Source organism: Leopardus geoffroyi, chromosome C2, assembly GCF_018350155.1.
Source record: "Leopardus geoffroyi isolate Oge1 chromosome C2, O.geoffroyi_Oge1_pat1.0, whole genome shotgun sequence".
Classification (NCBI taxonomy): Eukaryota; Metazoa; Chordata; class Mammalia; order Carnivora; family Felidae; genus Leopardus; species Leopardus geoffroyi.
The window spans coordinates 81362345-81386389 of NC_059333.1; the positions used below are offsets into that span (position 1 = coordinate 81362345).

At 41.9% G+C, this 24045-nt stretch overlaps 1 protein-coding gene across 13 annotated transcripts in view; it reads left to right on the forward strand.

The window, feature by feature from the left end:
- The first annotated feature begins 546 nt into the window (after window positions 1-546).
- The window catches only part of DGKG (diacylglycerol kinase gamma), a 213030-nt gene continuing 189531 nt past the window's right edge, over window positions 547-24045 (forward strand). For 10 of the 13 annotated variants that reach the window (XR_006718456.1, XR_006718455.1, XR_006718453.1 and 7 more), the window contains exon 1: window positions 580-877. The gene's annotated coding sequence lies outside the window, so the exon portion shown is untranslated. Of the gene's footprint in view, window positions 878-24045 lie in introns of all 13 variants that reach the window. The other 3 variants (XR_006718463.1, XR_006718465.1, XR_006718466.1) reach the window with 3 other exon arrangements.

Genomic DNA, 24045 nt, shown 5'->3' on the forward strand with positions numbered 1-24045 from the left:
TCTTTTCAGATTGAACAGGCACCGATCAATCTCCTGCCACCAAGGGCCAGAGCTGTCGGAAAACGTGCTCCGGGCCGGGCCGGGGCAGGGATTTGCAGGTTAGAGACACCGAGTTTCCAGGAAACGGAGAGAACTTGTTGACTTTTAATTTGCATTTCCCCCTCTCTGATTTGGTCGGATATTAAGGCAGCCTAGACTTTGGTTGGGATGTGGAAATGCCCAGTGGGTATTCGATTTGTCGAACGGTTGTCCTCGGTGCCCGGAGTCAGCTGGCCCTTGGCGCCCCGCGCAGCCCACCTCTGCTGCATCCTCCCGGAACCCCTAAGCTTCTAACTGGTCTTCCCCGACCTAAGCCCTCTCGGAAAGAAGTGCCCCAACGGCGCGCGCGCCCAAGTCGCGCCAAAGGGATCCGGGGTCGCAGCGAGCCGATCCGCATTCACGTGTGTGCGTGGCGCGCGCGTGCGCGCGTGTTTGTGTGTGGCGCGTGTGTGTGCGCGCGCGCGCGGGGGTGCGGGGCGGGCTCTGCGCCCGGGGGCAGGGCTCCGCGGGAGAGTGGCAGCCGGACTCGCGGAGCGGCTAGGGGCGGGGCGCCGCAGTGCCGTAGTAGCGGGCAACTGGGACGCACTGCTTTGGAGCCGCGGATACGCGAGCAGGCGCAGGACCCGGCGCTGCTTAGCCCCCGTCCCGCCGCCCCAGCCCCGCGGCGCCCGCTCTGGCCGTCCCCCTCCCCGAGAGGGCTGCACTGGCGGGAAGGCGCCCAGACCACAGCCCCGGCCCCCCTTCCTGCCTCTCGGTTCCTCTTTCCTCCCAAGTAAGGGAATAAGCCCCGAGGAAGGAGCGCCCCGGGGAACCGCGCAACCAAGTGTTGCATGGTGAGGTAAGACGGCGGCCGGCGCGGCAGAGGGGGCTCGGGCTCGCGGGCGCGGGCGGACACAACTTGGAAAAGGAGCGCGGAGCGGGCGCCGGTCGCGCGGCCCGGGAAGGGAGCGGCGGGGGAGGCCACTGCGCCCACCCTGGCGGTGCCACCTGCAGCAAAGCCCCTGCAGGAGGAGATGCACCCCTGGGAGGCTGAGGGCGCGGGAGCGGTACGAGGGCATCGGCTCTCGCTTCGACTGGGAAGAGCTTGCACGCCCCAAAGGTGTGCGGGCGGGAGGCAGCGTTGCTCCGGGCACTTGGCCCCAGCAGCTGGCCAGATTCCCCCCTTCTAGGTATACTTTGCTTCGTTGGTAGCCACTTCGCGCGCCAGGGTGCCCAAGGGCGGCGAGGAGCGGGGATACTTTTACTGACGTCTGGTCGCCAAAGCCTCTGGCCGTCCCGCGGGATTCCAGGACTTTGGGACAGTCCGCAGAGCCTCTGGGCTAGGGGAGCTTGAAGGGAGGCTGGAGAGCGCGCGGACACCTTGACAAATACAAGCTAGGGAGGGAGAGGAGGGATGGGAGAGAATATAAAGCCGACCTGTTTAGTCTCTGAGTCACCACATGTGTGTCCGTGTGTGTGTTTGCGTCCTGAAGGGCGCGCATCTCGTAGCACCTGTGGGGCTTTGCAGAACTCCACTGGTCCATCTCACCTTGCATATTCTGACATTTTCTTTCTCTGGACGGGTGAACTAGAATTTGCGGAGGGGGCGGCGGAGTTCCGAAAAGCCCTACAGGTGACTCTGAGGCGCCGCCCCCACCCCCGCCATCACTGCAGTGGAAAGCCTGCGAAGGGAGCGAGGAGGCGTCCCCAGATGTGAGTGATCCAGCTGCGGCACTCACAGTGGCGGCCACGACGCCCCCTCCCCGCGGCCGAGGGTCTGCGGCAGCGGCAGCGCGCGGTGATTTGTGGCTGCGCCGCAGTGGCGCGCGGGAGAGCTGAGAACCCGCCGACGCGACGCGCTCCCGGGCAGGCGCGGCCCGCTCCTCTGGCTTCATTAGCATACGATGACCTCGCTGTCCCGGGAGGGCCGGGGAGCGCTGTTGGTCATTCTTTCATTTCGGGGTCTGGGGGCCGCGCGCCTTGGGTCTGGAGATGTGGACCGGGGGTAGTCACTGATAAGGGACAGCGGTCAGGACCTAGGGCTGGGAACTGCCCCTCAGGTTACAAAGGGGAGAACGAATTCGCGATTTCGGTGCCTGAGATGCTTTGTGTAGAATACGGCCCATTTGCTGGAGCACAGGGCACCCTCGTTGTCAGTGAAGGACGTTAGATCGAAGCGGCAGATGTCATCGCAGTTTGGTCACGTACACACACACACACACACACACACACACACATACACACACACATACCCTCTCACACCCCTACTTTGTGCTTCATAACCTACCCCCTCGTTCCAGGGATATGTCCGAACGTGGGAGGGATTTTGCCGTTTGTCTTGTTGAAAGGGCTGTATTTGGCAGAGATTCCGTTCTGAATATAAATTATACTCATTAAATAAAGCAGCAGGAACTAAGCTAACTTCTCTGTTGTATCTCTGATCTAAGTCTTTCCTTTGCCACCCTTAGTTTATGTGTAGCACGGTAGGCATTATTTCAGGTATTTTTCTAGGAGGGGTCTGGGGATGGGATGCAAGTAGATGAGTCTTTCCCACCTTACACTTTCAGTTCAGTGTTTGGTTCAGATCAGTCAAGACATGGGACGAAAATGATAAATATCAGAGCATCTTGGAATCTAGACTCTCAGAAATAGGAGGAACTACTAAGGACACCAGTTCCAACTCTCCCCCCTTCCCCCCCAACTACATGGAGCACTTTCAACAGGTGCCACTCAGAGGTCCCAGCTGTGCACCCCTGAGGCTCTGCGGGAGGAAGAACCCACACACCAGCAGGCCTTCCCTCTCCTGCTAATCCCTGGGAGAGGAGGCTGCCCCCAGCTCCTGCCTTGGAAGGGGTGGGTAGGAAGAGAGAAGTACAATTTTGTTGTGATAAATTCTTTTGAAGAAATCTTATTGTATTACATCTTTTATGATATATCCTTTCAGTGTAAAAGTAATTCATGTTGGATGCAGAAAGTTTGGGAAGTTGGAAAGTGTGCAAACGGTCAAACCACTCATGATTCCACCACCCATTTCCACACTGTTACTATATTGGCATATTTCTTTACCAGCCATTTTTATGCCTTGAAATCATATAATCTATAGTGAGGCAACATTGAGTATCTAGTAACTGTATATTTTAGGTGCTGAGTGTTTTATATTCGTTGTGTCATTTAATCCTCAGAAGACTTTCTGAGGCAAGTATTATAATCAACCCCATAGAGTTCAGGAGACTTGCCCACACCACATCACTAGTAAGAGGCCGACCCAAGATTTAAATCCAGGCTGTCTGAGTCCTGGGTGGTTGCTTCACCTCTGTAACTATTGCTTGTCTACACACACACCCCCATTAGTGTTATAGCAAAAGTCCTTCATGAACATCATTTTCATGGCTGTATATTATTACACTGTTAGTCATTTAGCAACTACAAATAACTCTGCACAACATCCCTGCTGCACACATTTCCAAATACTTTCTTTGGATAGATTCCCAGAAGCAGAATCACTGGGCCAAAGGGCATGAATGTTTCGAGACTCCTGATATACAGGACAAGCTGCTTTTTGAAAAGGCTACACTAATTTACACTTTCATCCATCAGAGGCAACTCGGCCACAGTCAAAGCAGGTGACCTCTAGAGATTCAAACAGACCAAGGGCCTCACATGACCAAACCACCCCACACGAGCATCCCCCTGGCCTCCTGGGAGAAGGAATCACAGGTATCATCCAGCCTTATACACACACATGTGATTATGGAAACCATACAGTATAAAGCTCTACCTGCTTTTATGTGAGCAGCTGTCAGTTGCAGAATTCTCTGGCTAGAGGTCATATATTAGACTTGGGCAAATCAAACATTGTGTAAAATGTGGAAATGTGCAAAAGATCCTACTCCTCTGTAGAAGTAATTAGAATAACTCTTACTTCTGTTAATGTGTGTCACTGTCACAGCCAGATTCAGCCAGTCCAACCAATCTGTAACAGTTTCTTCACATACTGGCCATGTTCACAGAGCCATTTGTTTGTACCAAGTATCAGAATTCCAGAACAAAACCACAGTAGGAGTTGATGTTATCTTATATGTAACAGAGTGCATCTGTCCCCCTGCCCCCTACCAAATCAGTTATGGTTAGTGACTACAAATAAAGCAATAAAAAAATAAGGTTATATTCATCATCTGAAAAAAATGTCCTCAGGTGAAGAAGATATGGCTGCAGAAGAGAAACAGAATTAGACAATACAAAAAGACACAAAGGGGACATTTTTGAAGACAACAAGTTGGCCCTAGGTATGAGTTTTCCATAAGACAATGTTTGCCTCATAGCCACCACCTCCAGCACTGGGTTTCATAGCCCTGGAATATAGTCTGTGGTTGTAAATTGCATAAATATTAATTGAGTCCCCACTATGAAATCTACATAAGACTGCTCAGATCTTAAACCATCCTTCTGGGAAGCCTCCCCTGACTGCTCATCTGAGGTAGAGACCTGTCCCCCCTTCACCCATAGCACCTGTGCACACACTTGCCTCGCTATGGCAAAATCACTTATCTGCATACCCCCCTCTAAATTGTGAGCTCTTTGAAGGTACAGCTCTCACCGTACCACCAGCACCTGAGATAGAACTTATTCACTATAGACAATTAAATGTAGTAAATGAAGAAATAAGAGAGATTTCCAGGGACTGTACTGGGTGCTTTATGTGCATTTCTTGTTCCATGCATCTTTATTTGCTCTGGCCAGGCAGTCTCAGAAACATACCAGCAAGGTGTCTTGAGCTGTGCTATTTCCACATGGGAGTATTTCCATTTGCAGTTAATTCATTAAAATTAAACAAAACTTAAAATTCCATTTTTCAATCACATGAGTCATATTCATAGTGCGTACATATACCTTCTGGCTACCATACTAGAAAATGCACGTATGGGGCACCTGGGTGGTCAGTCAGTTAAGCGACTGACTAGGTATCAGCTCAGGTCATGATCTTATAGTTCATGGGATCGAGCCCCGCATTAGGCTCTGTGCTGACAGAGCGGAGCCTGCTTGGGATTCTCTCTCTGCCTCTCTGCCCCTCCCTCGCTCGTGTAGCATGCTCTCTCCCAAAATAAAGAAACATTTTTAAAAAAGGAAAGAAAATGCTCATGTGGAACATTTCCTATAGAATGTTCATCTGGAAATTCCTGGCTTCCAAAGGAGAATGGGAGTAGGGAGAAAGAAAGAGGAGGGATGGTGGTAGTAAATGTAGTAATAATATTGGAATACTATTTATTGGGCACCTGCTCTGTGCTCTACATTGTGCTATATTTTGTGCATGTGTTGTCTCACTTAATCTTCATATCATTATGAGCCTGGTATTAACCCTGTTCTACAGACAGGAAAACTAAGTCTCAGGAAGTCTAGGTAAGCACTCACGAAGCTAATAGGAGAGGCTGAGTTTTAACTCAGGGTCCTGTGATTTCAGAGCCTTTTGCCTTACTACCTCAGTAAATGTTGTGTGGGGTAACGTAGATGTGAACTGCCATCAGCTTGACTTCCCTGGAAGCCAAAGGAAGGGTATTTTTTAAAATACTTTTTAATGTTTATTTATTTTAGGGGGGAGGAGGGGCAGAGAGAGACGGAGACACAGAATCTGAAGCAGGCTCCAGGATCTGAGCTGTCAGCACAGAGCCTCACGCAGGGCTCAAACTCATAAACCGTGAGATCATGACCGGAGCCGAAGTCAGATGCTTAACCAACTGAGCCACCCAGGTGCCCCCAAAGAGGGGTATTTTTGAAGGCTTCCCAAGGGAAGAAATTGGTATAATCTACAAATGTTAATAGAATATTAAGTGTAAAATTTTGGGGTTGGGGGCTCAAGGGTCTTGTCCCTGGATGAGTGACAAGGGAGAAAGGAACCCACCGATAGCACAATCTGACCAGAGGGCAAAACCGAGGAGACCAGATGAGCCCACCACCAGCATCCATGCTTCTCCCTAGGGAGTTCTCTCACCAGCTCTGAGGGAAATATTGGCTTGGCTAGGATCTCACAGCCAATTCATGGCACGATCCGGCCCCAGCCTCCCTGTGCCCTTTGCACAGCTCCACCTGCCTCATAGGCCATCGGCTTCAGTGTCTTAACTATAGTTACCATCCTTGCTCTAGTTTTTCTGTCTTTGTTCTTAAGGAATAAAATACAAAATTTCAAGGGAGGCTTAATTAATACCAAATAGAGATGATTACCTCCTTCATTTTACATTTCATATTTCTGTTAAAACTTTGTAAGGTTGAATTAGGGATCTATATCCATAATAACCTGTTGGGCTTAGTACCAACTGAAAAAAAAAACAACTCTCTTTTAAACTTCCTCTTGAAGTGTATCACCAGCCCCACACCCCCATGCTCGTGCAGAGGCTCCCTGGGACCTGAAGCTGGAGCCCTTGCATTTATTACTCATTTTATCTTGTTCAATTTTGTCTTCCGTGCCAACTAGCCCAAATATTTCCGGCTTCGAATCTGTTACCCAGTGTATTTGCTGTTCCTTCCAGCTGGCTTCCTGTCATCCCCAAATCTGATGAGCATGACCTCTTCAACTAAGTCATCGATAAAAATGATGAATATTATAGGATCTGAGGCATTCTACTATATGCCCCCTAAAGATAGATGTTAATTCAATAAGTAACCAGCACTCTTTCAGAAAGTTTATGCAACTTTTTATACTATTACCCAGCCCATATTTCTTCATCTTTTTCAAGAAATTATCAAAGGAATCTTACAAGGTTTTGATAAAGTCCAGATACTCCTTATCACTGGTATTTCCCTGATCTGCCTGCCAATAACTTTGTCAAAGAAGTTATTTTGTTATTCTGACATAACCTAAATTTCAGTTAACCCTTGTTAGTTCTTAGAGATCACAACTTCAGTCCTAAAATATAATTACACATCCTATTCTAGAATATTCCCTGGGGTTTAACGTCAGCCCCTCAACTTAAGAAATACATTGTATTTCGTATTTAAAAAATAGAACTTTCTTTGTTCTGGAGGTAATGGTGGTGGTGGTGATAGTGGCTAACTTTATGATTCTGAATAGGTTAAGGAGAGTGGTCCAGTGGTCTCAATTGCATGTTGTCTTAGAACCCTAGGATATTATTCAATTAGGCCAAAAGACTTGTATTCGTTTGAGGCAGATCTAAGAGTCTCTAGTATCATAGAAGATGAACTCAGGGAAAGAGACTAGAGAGAACCTGATCCCAGGCTTTCATCTTAAAGTGAGGAATCCTGCATCGAGAGAGGAAGTATCCTGCTTGGGGTCACACATCCAAGACAGGAACATGAGCTGAGGTCTCCCACTCTTCCCCAATGCTTTCCCTAGGGCACAGCTTCTCCTCATCTTCATTTCTGAAGAAGCACACAGCCTTTGTTTTTGATAGGAAGTGTCCACTTTGCTCTTGGAATTAACCTTGTAAGTCATTGATACCTCAGTGAAAATCTTTCTTTCCTGGCATTGTGATTTAAAAGGAGAAAGTAAGGGAGAGCTTAAGGGCTCTTGTTTTCCAAGTTGTACAAGGTCTTCAAGGCAGAACAGGGGCACAGAGAGAAAAGTTCATGTAAGAAAAGACTTTTTAAAAGAAATAATAAAAATCATAATAATAGTAACCGTTCTTTGCATGTGTACCACACTTAGGAGAAAACACTGTGCTCTCCTGATTCCAATCCAAATCCATGAGCTCTCCTGATTCCAATCACAAGTGTGAGACAATCAGCACAGACATCACCTGCCATATTTCAGTAGCATGATTTTGTCAAAGCAGAGGCCATGGGATGGATCTCGAAGAGTGTACAATGGCAAGAAAAGGGAGGACAGGTAAAACTCAATGGCACACAGCTGACAAACTCCAGACCCATCTGTGCAGCTGGCCATTTGGGCCCACCTTGCTTTTCTGGGTGGTCTGCATGGACAGTTCTCTCCTCACTTAAGGCATAAACAGTGTCATCTACACAGAAACTGAGTTGTTGCTTCCCTCATGGCTGATCTGGTATGAAAGTTCCAAGTAGCCAGAGGTCAGCAAGGCCACTTTGACCCTTAGATGCTGACATGCTTGAAACGTTTGGCCCAGATGTTTTCATTCCTTGCTGTATTTCTCCACTTCTCTGCTCTTGTATGGTGGCCCACAGCATTTTACTAGCTGCCTCAGTGTCCCTGTATTTCAGTTAAAGTAGAGCTACAGAAAGCTGTTTTAGTCTCTGCAAGGACTAGAAGATTCCTTCCAGAATCCTTGAGGTCTATGCAAAGTGGGATGGGTGTTCGCATCCAGTTTCCAACTTTTGTCAACCCAAAGTTTCATCAACAAATATGTCCATGATCCTCAGAATCTGACCCCAGGACACCCACTGTGGAAGTTGGTCCCCTCCTTTTTCTCATGCCAGGATGTCCAGCAGCCTTTGGCTGATCACAAAGTGATTTTGATCAATCATTAGGAAGCCAGTAGTTACATGTTCCTGTAGCTGGGGAAATTCCCTCTCTACCCCAAAGCTTCCATTGTTCCTAATTCTTAAATCATGCAAATTATTGGCAAATGCATTCCTGAGGAAATTCACCCAATCACTTGACTAACATTAGATCAGCAAATATATACTGAACATCCCCTCTGTGCTAGGCATAGGAGTAGTTTCTGGGGATAAGACCAACCAGTTTTCTGGGAAGTGGATGGAACAGAGCCAGAAATTGTGTACCATTATCTTTAGATGAGATTCTAGAGGAGGGGGTCACCTCCCAAGCCTAGGAAAGTATTAGACCAAGGAGGTCAGGCATTACTCTCTGGAGTAGATGAGCTTCACTTGAAATTCAAAGGATGGGTAGAAGTGAAGAAGTGAATGTGGATAATAGAGGAAACTGTAAGCAATGGCTCAGAGGCAGTTCTTGTCTGCAGCTCCGTGTTGCTGGAGCACACTGTGATTCAAGAAGTGATGGGGGGTGAGACTGGAAATGTGGGCGCTTGGGTCTTGTCTGTCAACCAAGAGAATGCAGATCTTTTCTCATAGAAAGTGGAGGGCCATTGGGAAAATTTAAGTGGGAACTGACGTGCTCAGATTTTAACATTAGAGCAATCCTTCTAGCCTCAGTGTTGGGAGGGGAGAAGACAGGAAGCAGGGCTGCCCATTGGGAGGCTTCCATGGGAATTTAGGTAATATGAGGACTGAACAAGGTGGGACAGATGGAAGGAAGGAATCAGGAAAGAACTTGTAATTAAGTGGATGTGGAGGGAATGAGGGAGGCACATGAGTCAAGCGTAGCTCTCAGGCTTCTACCTTGTGTGCCTGGAAGGGTAGTGGTTCCAGTAACCATGAGAACCAAGGAACAGGGGAAAAGACAGGGTTAATAATGATTCAGTTTGGGGCACGTTCCATTTTAAGAGTCAGTGAGAGATCCAGGTGGAGATGTAGTTGACAGATGAGCTATGTGGCTAGAGACCCAGATTAGGGAATCATCAGTATAAGTGGCAAGTGAAACCACAAGAGCTGATGAGATCATGGGAGTCGGTTTTCATTTATCTTGATATACGTATTGCCAATATCTGAAAGATTCCTGTCAAAGAGATCCATGCCTCTTCAATAAGGGAAGGAAGTTTCTCACAGCACTAAGAGTCTGGGCTTGGTAGGTGAGCTATGCCAGTAGCCATTTGCTGACTCACCTAGACTCTCAGTGTCACTTCTGCCAGGTGAATTATCAAGCATGGATTTTTTTTTTTTTTTTTTTTTTTTTTTTTTTTGTCTTCCTCTTCCACATTGGAGCTTCACAAATTTGTAATCAAGGTCCTTTTCTCTAGATCAGTGGTTCTCAACTTCGGTTGAACATTAAAATCAACTGGAGAGAATTGCAGACCTGTCAGTTCTGGGTTCTACTCCTGGAGATGTTAATTTAATTGGTCTGGGGCTAGGACCTGAGCCTGAGTATTTTTAAGGACCCTCAAGTGACACGACTGTTCAACAGGGTTAAGAATCATTGCTAAAGAAGAAGTTCTCTCAGTGATTCTTCTATAGGGTTTTTAATTCCTTAACTTCTCTGGCAAACCTCCTGTGGTGCATTACACTTTCTCTAAAAACCTACTTTGGCATGTCAGAACCCACGGTGGACACTGCATTCCGGTCATGATCTCGCATGCACATTATCCCTGTCTTTGCATTCAACAGTTTCTCCTTCATGCCTGCAAGGCTCATGGGAAGCTTTGTCAAATCTCCTGTCTTTGAGTTGCATAACTAATATACCTGTCAAAAAGACGTAAGAATCACCTGCTATGACTTCTGAGTGAACTTTGGTTTGTTCCAGGGAATCATTGCTTTCTCTTCCAAGTGCGCACATGGCAGCCGTCAACCTAGCAGTTCTTGAATTTTTATTTTTGCCTGTAGACTATCCATCAGAGATTCTGATTCAGAGATGTGGAGTAGGGGCCCAGAACCAGCAATCTTTGTTTTTTTTTTTTTTTTTTTTTTTTTTTTTTAACCAATGCTCAGAGTGATTCTGGTGCAGGTATACTACCTTTGAGAAATACTGCCTTGAAAATAAGAAATGAAGAATACCCATTTAACTCACACCTACTCCCATAATTGTTTATTGAAATGACCAAATTAATATATAAGTATTTGAGGATATTTATTATAGTACCGACAGCCAAAAAAGGATACCATGTAACCCACATGTCAAAAATTTTGACAACAGAAAATTTTGGCACCTGGGTGGCTCAGTCAGTTGAGAGTCCGACTCTTGATTTCTGCTCAGGTCGTGATCTCACATTTCATGAGACTGAGCCGCACGTCGGGCTCTGTGACAATAGTGCAGAGACTTCTTGGGATTCTCTCTTTCCCTCGCTTTCTGCCCCTCCCTTGTGCTTGCTCTCTCTTTCTCAAAATAAATAAGTATACTTAAAAAAAATGTGACAATAGTCCATTATAAAGAGTATATGTGAGAGTGAATCAAGGGAAAGCTCAACCAACCCATAAGTCACCAGGGTGGAAGGAAAAGTTGGCCTGGAGATGAAAAAGAGGAAACTAGTAGAAGAATTTCAGTAGCAACTCTTGAGGGTAAAGTGACGGGTACTATAAACAATGGGAGAAAATTATTTGCAAATCACATATCTGAAAGTGGGTTGATATTCAGAATATATAGAGAACTCCCCAAACTCAACACAAACTCAAATAATCCAATTAAAAAATGCGCTTCAAAAAGGTTTTGAAAAGCATTTCTCCAAAGGAGACACACAAATGGCCAATAAGTACATGAAAAGATGCTCGACATCACCAATCATTAAGAAAATGCAAATCAAACCGTAATGAGATATTACTTCATATCCATTAGGATAGCTATTGTCAAAAAAAAAAGAAAAGAAAAGAATATAGCAAATGTTGATGAAGATGTGAGAATTGGAACCCTTGTGCACTATTGGTGAGATTGTAAAATGGTGAAACCACTATGGAAAACAGTACGATGATTCTTCAAAAAATTAAAAATAGGAATACCATATAGCTATCATTTCCACTTCTGGATATATACCTAAAAGAATTGAAAGCAAGGACATGAAGAGTTATTTGCACACCTAAATTTATAGCAGCATTGTTCGCACTAGCCAAAAGGTGGAAGCAACCTGATTGCATACCAATCAGTGAACAAATGGATAAGCTATCAGTGAACAAATGGATAAGCAAAGTGTTGTATGTGTCTACAATGGAATGTTGTTCATCCTTAAAGAGGAATGGAATTCTCATGTATGCTACAACATGGATGAACCTTGAAGACATTATGCTAAGTGAAATAAACCAGTCACAAAAGGACAAATACTGTACTTTTCCACTCATAGGAGGTATTTAGTATAGTCAAAAGTACAGAGAATGGTAGTTTCCATGGGCTGCGGAGGGGAGAATGAGGCGTTATCATGTAGCGGTACAGAGTTTCAGTTTTGTAAGATGAAAAAAGTTCTGTGAATGGATGGTGGAGGTAGTTGCACAAAAGTGTGAATGTACTTAATGCCACTGAACTGTATACCTGAAAATAGTTAAATGGTAAATTTTATGTCACGTATATTTTACTACCAGAAATAAACATAAATTGTATGTTATGTATATTTTACCACCATTTAAAAAGGTATATATATGGGGGTGCCTGGGTGGCTCAGTCGGTTAAGCATCTGACTTTTGATTTCGGCTCAGGTCATGATCTCACGGTTTGTGGGTTCAAGCCCCATGTTGGGCTCTGTGCTGACAGCTTGGAGCCTGCTTGGGATTGTCTCTCCATCTCTCTCTCTCTCTGCCTCTCTCTCTCTCAAAATAAATAAATAAACTTAAAAAATAAAAAGATATATAATAATATGTTATATACATAATACATATACAATGTATATAATATATATTAATATATACTATATCTCAATATAGTTAAACATATATATTTAAGTGGCAGGGGACTATACTAATACTAGGCAGGTTGGTGATGGGAAACACCACCTCAGCATCTCAATCATGTCTGTGCCTCCTCAGACACACTTTGGCCAGCACACATGGCTATGGGCTGTGGGACTCACTCGCAGTCAACACATGGTCAAAGCTCATGAAAACAGTATTTAACAGTTCAGAATAAGGAAGACCTCTGAGAATGTAAAACTAATTTCTCCACGTAAAATAGACACTATTGAAAAAATAGGAGAAAACGTTTTTAAAATAGTTCCAAGTTCTATTTAGAGATTGAAAAGAATGTAACAGGAGCTATCAAAAGAGAGCAATCTGAGATTAGGAAACTTTTCCTCCTTTAAAATGAAAAATGTGAGGCACCTGGGTGGCTCAGTTGGGTGGGCAGCCGACTTCGGCTCAGGTCATGGTCTCACGGTCCCGGAGTCTGTGAGTTCCAGCCTCATGTCGGGCTCTGTGCTGACAGCTAGGAGCCTGGAGCCTGCTTCGAGTTCTGTGTCTCCCTCTCTCTCTGCACCTCCCCCGCTCGTACTCTGTCTCTCTCTCTCAAAAATAAAATTAAAAAATAAAAATAAAATGAAAAATGTTTTGCAGAATTAAACTGGAAGCAGACCACTAAAGATGACTGTAAATTCTTCTACTTCTGATAGAAAACACATAAACGAACTAATGAGTGAAAAAAATGGAAGCTATAATTCAACAGATTATTAAACATTAAAATATAGAATTTTTCAGGAGAAGAGAAAATGGAAGATGAGTTATAAAAAGTATAGAAGACTATTTTTATGATTTCAATTCAAAATACTCATTGTGTACTGGGGAAAATTAAACATATATTCTGGTAGAAGTTGCTAATTTATAAGATAAAAAAATCTATTGGTATGCAATCAGAAAAAAAAACCAGTATTTAAAAAAATAAGCGTGTGTCAAACATTTTGTAACACTAAATGTCAGAAGGAAGTTGATGTGTAGGTACAGAGTTTTGAGGTAATAAGATTGTGACCCAGAACTGTGTCAGTATTATGTGAGGGGAAAAAAGATATTGTCAGACAAAAGAAGTTCACAGAAAGTAGACCACTGAAATCCTTCAGGGAAAAAAGCATTTATTCAAAATATTCTGATCAACAGGGAAATTAATGAATATTAATATTTGGGGATGGATTTGATGTGATAAAAAGATAGGAGGTGAATAATGAAACCAGTTGAGCAAATTTAATGTTTAAATGTTATGAATATGGTATGAAACATGCAAAATATAAAATAATTCTTAATTAAAAAATAGATGAAAAATTGAATGGTAATAATCTGGGTCTAAACACTGAGATTACTCCAGGGGGAAAAAGCACTTGAAATACTAAAGTTCTCATTTTGTGCTGTGAGAGGTATCAATTACTAAATACATTTTTAAGTAAGAGAGTAGATGAATATAGGACTACAAATGGGGTGTTTAACTTTAAAATTAGGAGAAAGATTTGGAATGGTATGGCCAAGATAACAACTAATAAAGAAAATAGCAAGGGTATATAAAAAAAGAAAGTACAAAATAAGATGATGGAAGTGAGGTCAAATATGTTATCACATTAAGTGTGAATGGCTTAATCATTTCTATTAAAAGACAAAGAGACATGGATCGGGCAAAAACTGATTCTAAATATATGCTGTTTTTGGGACAGAAAGCATTAAAAAAAAAAAAAAGGAAAGAGTATAAATACACCAGGAAAATGCAAACCAAAGAAAGAAAGAGCAATATTAAGATTAGACAAAATAGAATTTAATGCAGGAAACATTAAATGATGCATTAAATGTCGCTAAGAGATATAATTTGTTAGAAGGCATATCACCCATGAATATTTTTATTCTAAAACATAAATATTAAAATAAATAAAAATTGTCAAAACAACTGCAGTGGCAAATGTATCTCTATCAATCTTCAACAACAAGTGAGTATGTCACTTGTTGAGTGACGACAACAAGTGAGTATGTAAAGAATTTTAAGGATATAAGGAATTGATGCAATGGATATATATTGGATTTCACATTCATGAATAAAAAATATAGATCTATTAAGATGCTTATGAAATGTTGAGAAGTTTTGATCATTTTGTGAAGTATTGTGATAATTCCAAAAAGTAGAAATTGTCTTAGCACTAAGAAGAAAATAAAATTCAAGTAGAGTTACCCTAGGATAATATATTCTGGAAACCTGATGTCACCTGAGACGTGTGCATATCTACCTGCCACTGTTAATTTAGCATTCGGTGAGAATAAGATCCAGGACCTGTTATTTGACAAACATCAAATCTGTAGAATGCTTCCTTCTCTAAGAATGAGTAAAGAGTAAAACAGAAAGGAACTAAGGAAAATGCAAGAGAAGGGTGCAAAGAATAGCATACAGAATGAAAATAAATGAACTCTTCCAGCTGGATCTAAAAGAATATTTTAGGAGACTGGAATGCTCTTAAGAGGGCAAGGAACCGTGGCTTTTACAAATCAGAAGAGAATGAGAACAGGCAGAGATGAAAATGAAATATGGTATGCAAAAATGCAAATGAAATATGGAGGGATTGCAAGGAAACTAAAACCCAATAAGGTTAAAACCTATTAGGTGCAACCAATGAGCACAGTTTGTTTTACTGAAAATCAAATCAAGTATTTGGAGAAAGTAATGTTATAAAAGATAGGCAATTAGCACTGAAGCCAATTTAAAAAGAGATGTCTAAATTATTGTTGTGAATCCAGTTTTAAAATTGTATGCAGGGGCGCCTGTGTGACTCAGTCAGTTAAGCCTCCAACTCTAGATTTTGGTGTAGGTCATGATCTCATGGTCATGAGATCGAGCCCAAGTTGTGGAGCCTGCTTAATATTCTCTTTCTCCTCCCTCTGCTTCTCACCCGCTCAAATGCGTGCATATGCTGTCTCTCAAAAAAGAAAAAATAAAACTTTATGAAAAAGTAAAATATATTCAAAGAGAAGGTATGCATTGTCACAAAAATTTATAAGACAACAAGTTGGGATTTAAAGCCCCAGATGACAACTTTAAAAGCCTGAAAAGACTGGTGTTTGTCTGGAGTCTATGGAAAAGGATGGGACAATGACAATAAAATGTTCTGAAATCCTTGGTTCAACTATGAGAGTCATTCTGTTCTTGACATTTAATTTTAAAAAATAATAGTTATAGAATTTCTTTTTCCACTAATCTGTCTTCCAAACCCAGGGGTCTAAGAAAACATAGTGCATATGAAACGAGACAGAAAATAAAGGAGATGGCAAGGAAGCATTGAAAATTAAAAGGGCCATGAAAATGATGAACTTCAATACCTATTTACAACAGCTTACAAGTGGTCGCTTTAAAATATATTTTTAAAAATTTTTTAGAGAAAGAGAGTGTGAACTGGGGAGAGGGAGATAGAGAATCTTAAGCAGGCTCAGTGTGGAGTCCAATGGGGATGGGGGAGCTTGATCCTATGACCCTGGGATCATGACCTGAGCTGAAATCAAGAGTCAGACGCCCAACTGACTGAGCCACCCAGGTGCCCCTAAAAAACCCATTTTTAATAAAGGTCTTCATCTTGTATCAGAAAATAAAGTTCAACCATATGTTATTTACCATGTTCATCCCCAAAATACAATGATGTGCAAAGATTAAAAATAAAATGCTGAGACAGGGTAGCAGGCAGATGCAACAAACATGAAAGCAGAAGCCATGACATTGATAGAAGACAAAATGCAGCTAAGACAAGGATCATTAAATAAGGCAATGAGGGTTGTTTTATCTAAACAAAGAGTCCAATTCGCACTGCAGATACACTGTCATGGAAATATATGCATGAATAAATGTTGATTGCATTAACTGATGTTGCACCCAAACTATGCTAGTGGTGAAAGATTTTAAAATGCCAAGCTCGGGCTTTCATATACCAACCAACCAAACAAGAAATAATATAAATACAGGAATTGTGTAATATAATGAATACTGAATGAAGATTGAATAATTACAGGGTGCCTGGGTGGCTCAGTGGGTTAAGCGTCTGACTTCGGCTCAGGTCATAATCTTGCAGTTTGTAGGTTCAAGACCCACGTTGGGCTCTGTGCTGACAGCTTAGAGTCTGGAGCCTGCTTCAGATTCTGTGTCTCCCTTTCTCTCTACCCTTCCCCTGCTTGTGTTCTGTCTCTCTCTCAAAAAAAAAAAAATAATAAACATGTAAAAAAAAAAGAGATTGAGGGGTGCCTGGGTGGCTCAGTCGGTTAAGCGTCTGACTTTGGCTTAGGTTATGATCTTGCAGTCCTTCATTTCAAGCCTGGCGTTGGGCTCTGTGCTGACAGCTCAGAGCCTGGAGCCTGCTTCAGATTCTGTGTCTCCCTCTCTCTGACCCTCCCCTGCTTATGCTCTGTTTTTCTCTGTCTCTCAAAAATACACATTAAAAAAATTAAGAAAAAAAAGACGTTGAATATATGCTGCATAATATCCAAAATACAGAGAATGAAAATTTTTTTCAGGGTTCAAAGAACATTTACAAAAATCAGTTGTATATTAGGTTACAGATAAAACCTCAGGAAATTCCTCAAAGCAGAAATAATAACGGTCATAGTATCTAAATATTAGAAATGAGTAATAAAAATAAAATGGGGGACAATTCATAAATTATGGTTCATTTATATAATGAAATATGTATGTGTAGAATGTACTATGCAGCCATGGAAAACGATATTATATGTAAGAGAATGTTTAGTAACACCAAATAATAGTCACCATATTCTGTTAAGTGAAGGAGTAAAAAAGAGATAAAACGGTCAAAACCTAAAAACAAAAGAAGGGCATGCATCTATTCATGGGGAAATTCTAGAAAGAATTTACAGCAAAATGTTAATTTTGGTTGTAGTTGGTAGTGGAATTATTTGTGATTTTTATTTTAAAATCATTTTAAAATATGATTTGGATTCTTGGCTAAGATTAATATTATGGTCACACTATTTTCAGTTTGTAGAATCTGTATTCTTCCACTTTTTTGCTAATGAAAATAAGATTAAATAAGCTTGTTTTTAGACCTTTGGCTTCTTATTATTGCTGTTGTTGTTTTCCAAAATTCTTCAGAGATCAATAAAAGTGGTTCAGTAACCACTGAAAGTTCTCCTGGTCATCCTTGTTCCTAAGCAATAGACCAAACTGTTCTTTGCTCTTATCGTTCAGAAATTAACCAGTCCACTCAGTCTACTTCCCAAACTTCATCCAAATTTTTTTTTTTGCCAATATAGTGGTTTTTGTTGTTGCTGTTTGTATTAGTAATTTCAGATCATTCTGAGCTATTTTTTCATGATGTAATTTGTATAAATTTGTGCCATCTTTCTATATATTGCATGATTTTTAATATATTTTATTGTTTATTATTTTTAATTTAATTTATTGTCAAGTTAACTAACATACAGTGTATACAGTATGCTCTTGGCTTCAGGAGTAGTTTCCCATGATTCATCACTTACATGCAACACCCAGTGCTCATACCAACAAGTGCCTTCCTCAATGCCCATCACCCATTTTCCTCTCTTCCCCACCCTCCCCACCCCCCCATCAACCCTCAATTTGTTCTCTATATTTAAGAGTCTTATGGTTTGTCTTCCACTCTGTTTGAAACTATTTTTTCCCCTTCCCTTCCCCCATGGTCTTCTGTTTGTGGGGGAAATAGGTTCTACTTACATAAATGAGTTGGAAAAAAGCTTAGGGTGGAAAGCTGCCACCACGGGGCAAAAACGCCCGAGGTTAGCTAGCGAGATATTGTAATGGGATCACAAGTACTTTCCATCTGATGCCAGTATACTATTGTACTTTGATCACAAACTCCACTTGTCCCCCCGACCTTTTGCTTTTTATACAAGTTAATGATTACTCTCTGATTGTTGTCTCCACGTTCACGTATGTAAGGTCTTGTTTTCTTCACATTCACCATGTGGGCAATATCTTGTGAGCTCAATAAAGAGATGAAACCCCTGTTCGGGGCTCTTGTCTCCTCCTGGACATTAACTCTCTCATATTCAATTCTGTGCCCACTCTCTTGCTGGACAAGAGAGAACTCCAGACTCATAGTCTGCGACACTGTTAAGTTTCTCAAATTCCACATTTGAGTGAAAACATATGATATCTGTCTTTCTCTGACTTACTTCACTTAGCATAATACCTTCCAGCCCCATCCACCTTGTTGCAAATGGCAAGATTTCATTCTGCCTCATTGCCAAGTAGTATTCCATTGTATATATAAACCACATCTTCTTTATCTATTCGTTAGTTGATGGACATTTGGGCTGTTTCCATAATTTGGCTATCATTGAAAGCACTGCTATAAACATTGGGGTACATGTGCCCCTATAAATCAGTATTCCTGTATCCTTTGGATAAATTTCTAATAGTGCTATTGCTGGGTCATAGGGTAATTCTATTTTTAATTTTTTGAGGAACCTCCACACTGTTCTCCAGAGTGGCTGCACCAGTTTGCATTCCCACCAACGGTGCAAGAGGGTTGCTGTTTCTCCACATCCTCGCCAACATCTCGTTTCCCGAGTTGTCAATTTTAGCCATTCTGAAAGGTGTGAGGTGGTATCTCATTGTGGTTTTGATTTGTATTTCCCTGATGATGAGTGATGTGAGCATCTTCTCACGTGTCTGTTGGCCATCTGGGTATCTTCTTTTGAAAAGTGTCTATGCATGTCTTCTGCCCATTTCTTCACTGGATTATTTGTTTTTTGGGTGTTGAGTTTGGTAAGTTCTTTATAGATTTTAGATACTAACCCTTTATCCAATATGTCATTTGCAAATATCTTCTCCCATTCCATTGGTTGTTTTTATTTTTGTTGATTGTTTCCTTTGCTTTTTATCTTGACAAGGTTCCAATAGTTCATTTTTTGTTTTTATTTCCCTTGCCTTTGGAGACATGTCAAGTAAGAAGTTGCTGTGGCTGAGGTCAAAGAGGTTGTTGCCTGTTTTCTCCTGTTTGCATCCTCTCTCTTTTCTTTTTGAGAGGTCTGGCTAGGAGTTTATCAATTTTGTTTATTTTTTCAAAAAACCAGCTCTTGGTTTCATTGATCTGTTCTACTGTGGGGGTTTTTATAGATTCTATATTGTTTGTTTCTGCTCTTATCTTTATTATTTCTCTTCTTCTGCTGGCCTTGGGGTTTCTTTGCTGTTCTTCATCTAGTTCCTTTAGGTGTGCTGTTAAGTTTTGGGGTTTTTCTTGTTTCTTGAGATAGGCCTAGATTGCAATGTATTTTCCTCTTAGGATTGCCTTTGCTGCATTCCAAAGGGTTTGGATTGTCATGTTTTCATTTTCATTTGCTTCCATATATTTATTAATTTCTTCTTTAATTGCCTGGTGGCCCATTCATTCTTTAGTAGGATGTTCTTTAACCTCCATGCATTTGGAGGCTTTCCAAATTTTTTCCTGTGGTTGATTTAAAGTTCATTGCATTGTGATCTGAAAATATGCACGGCATGATCTCAATTCCTTTATATTTATTGAGGGCTGTTTTGTGACCCAGTATGTGTTCTGTGTTGGACAATGTTCCATGTCACTCAAGAAGGATGTGTATTCTGCTGCTTTTGGATGAAAAGTTCTGAATATATCTGTCAAGTCCATCTGGTCCAGTGTATCATTCAAGGCCATTGTTTCTTTATTGATTTTCTGCCTAGGTGATCTGTACATTGCTATAAAGGGAGTCCCCTGCAGTTACCATATTCTTATTAATAAGATTGCTGATGTTTGTGATTAATTGATTTATACATTTGGATGCTTCCTTCTACATTGGGGTCCTCAACATTTACAATTGTTAGCTCTTCTTGGTGGATAGACCCCTTAATTATGATATAATGCCCTTCTTCATCTCTCGTTACAGTATTTATTTTAAAATCTAGTTTGTCTGATATAAAAATGGCTACTCCAACTTTCTTTTGACTTTCAGTAACATGATAAATGGTTCTCTATCCCCTCGCTTTCAATCTGAAGTTGTCGTCAGGTCTAAAGTGAGTCTCTTGTAGACAGCATATAGATGGATCTTGTTTTTTAATCCATTTTAATACCCTATGTCTTTTGGTTGGGGCATTTAGTCCATTTATATTCAGAGTTATTATTGAAAGATAAGGATTTAGTGTCATTGTGTTATCTGTAGGTTTCATGTTTGTGGTGATGTCTCTGGACCTTTGTAGTCTTTGCAGCATTTCACTCACAGAGTCTCCCTTAGGGTCCCTTGCATGGCTGGTTTAGTGGTCATGAACTGCTTCAGTTTTTGTTTGTCTGGGAAAGCTTTTATCTCTCCTTCTATTCTGAATGACGGGCTTGCTGGCTAAAGGATTCTTGGCTGCATATTTTTCCTATTCAACGCATTGGAGATTTCCTGCCACTCCTTTCTGGCCTGCCAAGTTTCAGTGGACAGTTCTGCTACTACCCTTATGTGTCTGCCCTTGTAGGTTAAGGCCCATTTGTCCCTAGCTGCTTTCAGAATTTTCTCTTTATCTTTGTCTTTTGCCAGTTTCACCATGATATGCCATGGAGAAGACCTATTTTTGTTGAATCTGAAGGGAGTTCTCTGTGCCTCCCAGATTTGGATGTCTGCTTCCTTCCTCAGATTAGGGAAGTTCTCAGCTATAATTTGTTCAAGTAAACCTTCTGCCTCTTTCTCTCTCTTCTTCTTCTTCTGAAACTCCTATGATACAGATATTATTATATTTTATTGAATCACTTAGTTCTATAATTTTCTTCTTGTGGTCTAGTATTTTCTTATCTTTTTCTCAACTTCATCATTTTCCATAATTTTATCTTCTATTTCACTTATTCCCCCCCTGCTTCCTCCATCTTTGCTGTCACTGCATCTAGTTTATTTTACACCTCATTTACAGCATTCTTAATTTGTTGTGACTATTTCTTAGTTCCTTGATCTCTGCAGCAATAGATTCTATGTTGTCTTCTATGCTTTTTTCAATCCCAGTTATTAATCATATGACCATTATTCTAAATTCTTGATCAGATATATTGTTTATATCTGTTTTGGTCAACTCTCTAGCTGTCGTTTCTTCCTGGAATTTCTTTTGAGGAGAATTCTTCCCTTTTGTTATTTTGGCTAGTTTTCTGTCATTTATGTGTTTTAATAGCTTGTTATGTGTCTTGCACCTGTGAGCACTACTATATTAAAAAGGGGTCATACACTGTCCAGGGCCTGGCCCTTCAGGAGGTGTTTTGGAATGTGTTGTGTGCTCTCTGTTGTGACTCTGGTTGCTTTATCTCCCTAGTCTTTATGGTGGTTTGGACCTTCCACCAGATGTGCTTTGATTTGCTCATTGAAGTAACCCTGGAAAAAATATAAGAAGGAGAGGGTGGTGGAAGAAGCCTTATCCCATACAAAGGGGAAAATGACAGGAGTGGAAAAAAAGAAAAGAAGAAAAAAAATTGACCAGGCAGAGAATCAGAGAAACTATACTGCTTAATCCAGAGAGAGGGAGAGAGGAAAATAAAGAAGAAAGAGATACAGAAAAAGGGTAAAAAGAATAGATTAAAAAATGTCTGCTTAAACAAACCAAACAACCAGAATAGAGAAGGGAAGAAACGAGAGGAAAAAAAGGAAGGAATACACACACACACACACACACACACACACACCAAATAAGAATGGACCAAGAACCAAATCAGAAAAATGCAAAACTGCTTTACTGATATTTGATGGTGCCTAGGAACCAGTGGCTGCGCTGGTCTGGAGGAGGGACTGTCTGGTTCGGGCAGTGTCAGTCTCATTCTGGTAGATAGCAGTTACCAGGCATGGATGGGGTATGGTTTGGTGTAGACAGGTTCTGCCTCCACTGTGGACCATTGTCCTGTCCCCTGAAGCCCCACCTTGTTGGTGATGGGAAGAAAACTGGCAACACCCCAGTCTCTCCTACCCGGATCGGGTGTCCCATACCACTGTCTTCAGACTATCCTCACAGTGCTGCGCAGGCGCGAGTGGGCCAGTTTTACCTGGTCCACAGTCTCCCGCACCTCCCAGGCACTCTGATGGATTCCAACCCGGATGTCTTAAAGGATCCCACTCTGAGCACCCCAATTCTGGAGTAGTGTCACTTCACCCAGCCAGCTGACAAAGGGCCTCTGGCTGGCGGGCACCTGCAGGGTCTTTTGTCCTTGGAGCGGCTATATGCCTTCTTCCCACCACACTCAAAGGAGGGGACTGCTCTCTCTGACTGCACCTCTGAGCTCGCTGCTGAGCCCTGGGCTGGCTCTCCTCCTCCCCAGGCACGCAAACAGGGTGGCTGGCCCCAGTCCTGAGAAAGCCTCGTAAGCCTAAAATGAGGTAGAAATTGGTTCTTTCTCCATTTTTTCCATTCCCCAGTCCATGATTTTTCTCTTGTCCAAATATAATCCTGCCCTTCCACAGCCTCTCTTTCTCTTCCTTTTGTCTCTCCACAGAAGGGGATCCCTCCCTGCCATGCCTAGGCTTCCCGTTTTATCTCTCCCAGTTTGCAGTCATGCACCTATGGCCCCCCAAGTTGTCCCCGTGGGCTCCTAGAGATGTTTCTGTCACTCTGTAGCCCAGATTCCTAGAACTCCAAGTCTTCTGGCCTCAATACTGCTGTGTTCAAGGGATGAGGGAACTTTGGGTCCCCCTGTTTCTCCCCCATGTTGACTCCTACCCCCTATATATTCCATGATTGTATGCACTTTCTTTATTTCTAAGTGTCCTTTTCAGATATGAACCCATGCATTAGTCTTACAGGCACTTTTATTTATTTAAGAATCATTCCTTTTTCCTCTTGTGTAAATTTAGCATTCTTGGCTTTTTTTTTTTTTTTTAATTTTTTTACAACCAGATTTCTCTTTGACAATCATGACCTCTGAGTTAGGAGTATTTCTTTCTCTCAAGATATCTCTTATGCCTATTTCACCTAGCAAGTTCGTTTCTGATTTGGTATTGAAATTTTGGGAGGAGAAAGGAGGTCAAAGGTAAATAATACCAATTATCAAGCCCCCTGAATGTGGTGAATGACATTTCTGTTGAAAACGCGAGGAAAATCTGTTGGTCAGAATGAGGTCCAGAGGACATTATTCAATTAAATTTCTTTACTCCATGTCAACAAGGGAAATAAAAAAACACCAGTCTGATTCTCTGCTTTTAGCCAAATGAGCCTTTCTGCAGACATTCAGCTAGTACAGGTTCCCTTTCTGTGCTCCAGCTTCCCTTGTGGCAGAACAGTGGTGGCTAGGAATGCACCCTCCATTTCCTTCTTGTGGCCAAGTGGCCTGTCGAAAATCCTCACAATGATATAACATATGTTCCTCATCCTTTTCTGCTCAGTCATGAGATATCCTAGGTGCTCTGTCTTCAGAGACACGAATCCCCATTATAAACCAATTTTGGATCTAAAGCCATGTGACCATGGATACATGTCAGTGCATAAATACAGCTTCTAGTACTCTTTGTAACCACATATATACAACACAGTATATACACTTGGTGTATTTGTCACCAAGCATGTCCCCTGTCCTGCTTGTTTTTGTTTTACCAGTAGTTCCACACTTTGGACATATTCATGGTATTATCCCGGTTCTTCAATCCCCTTCCCTGTCAGCC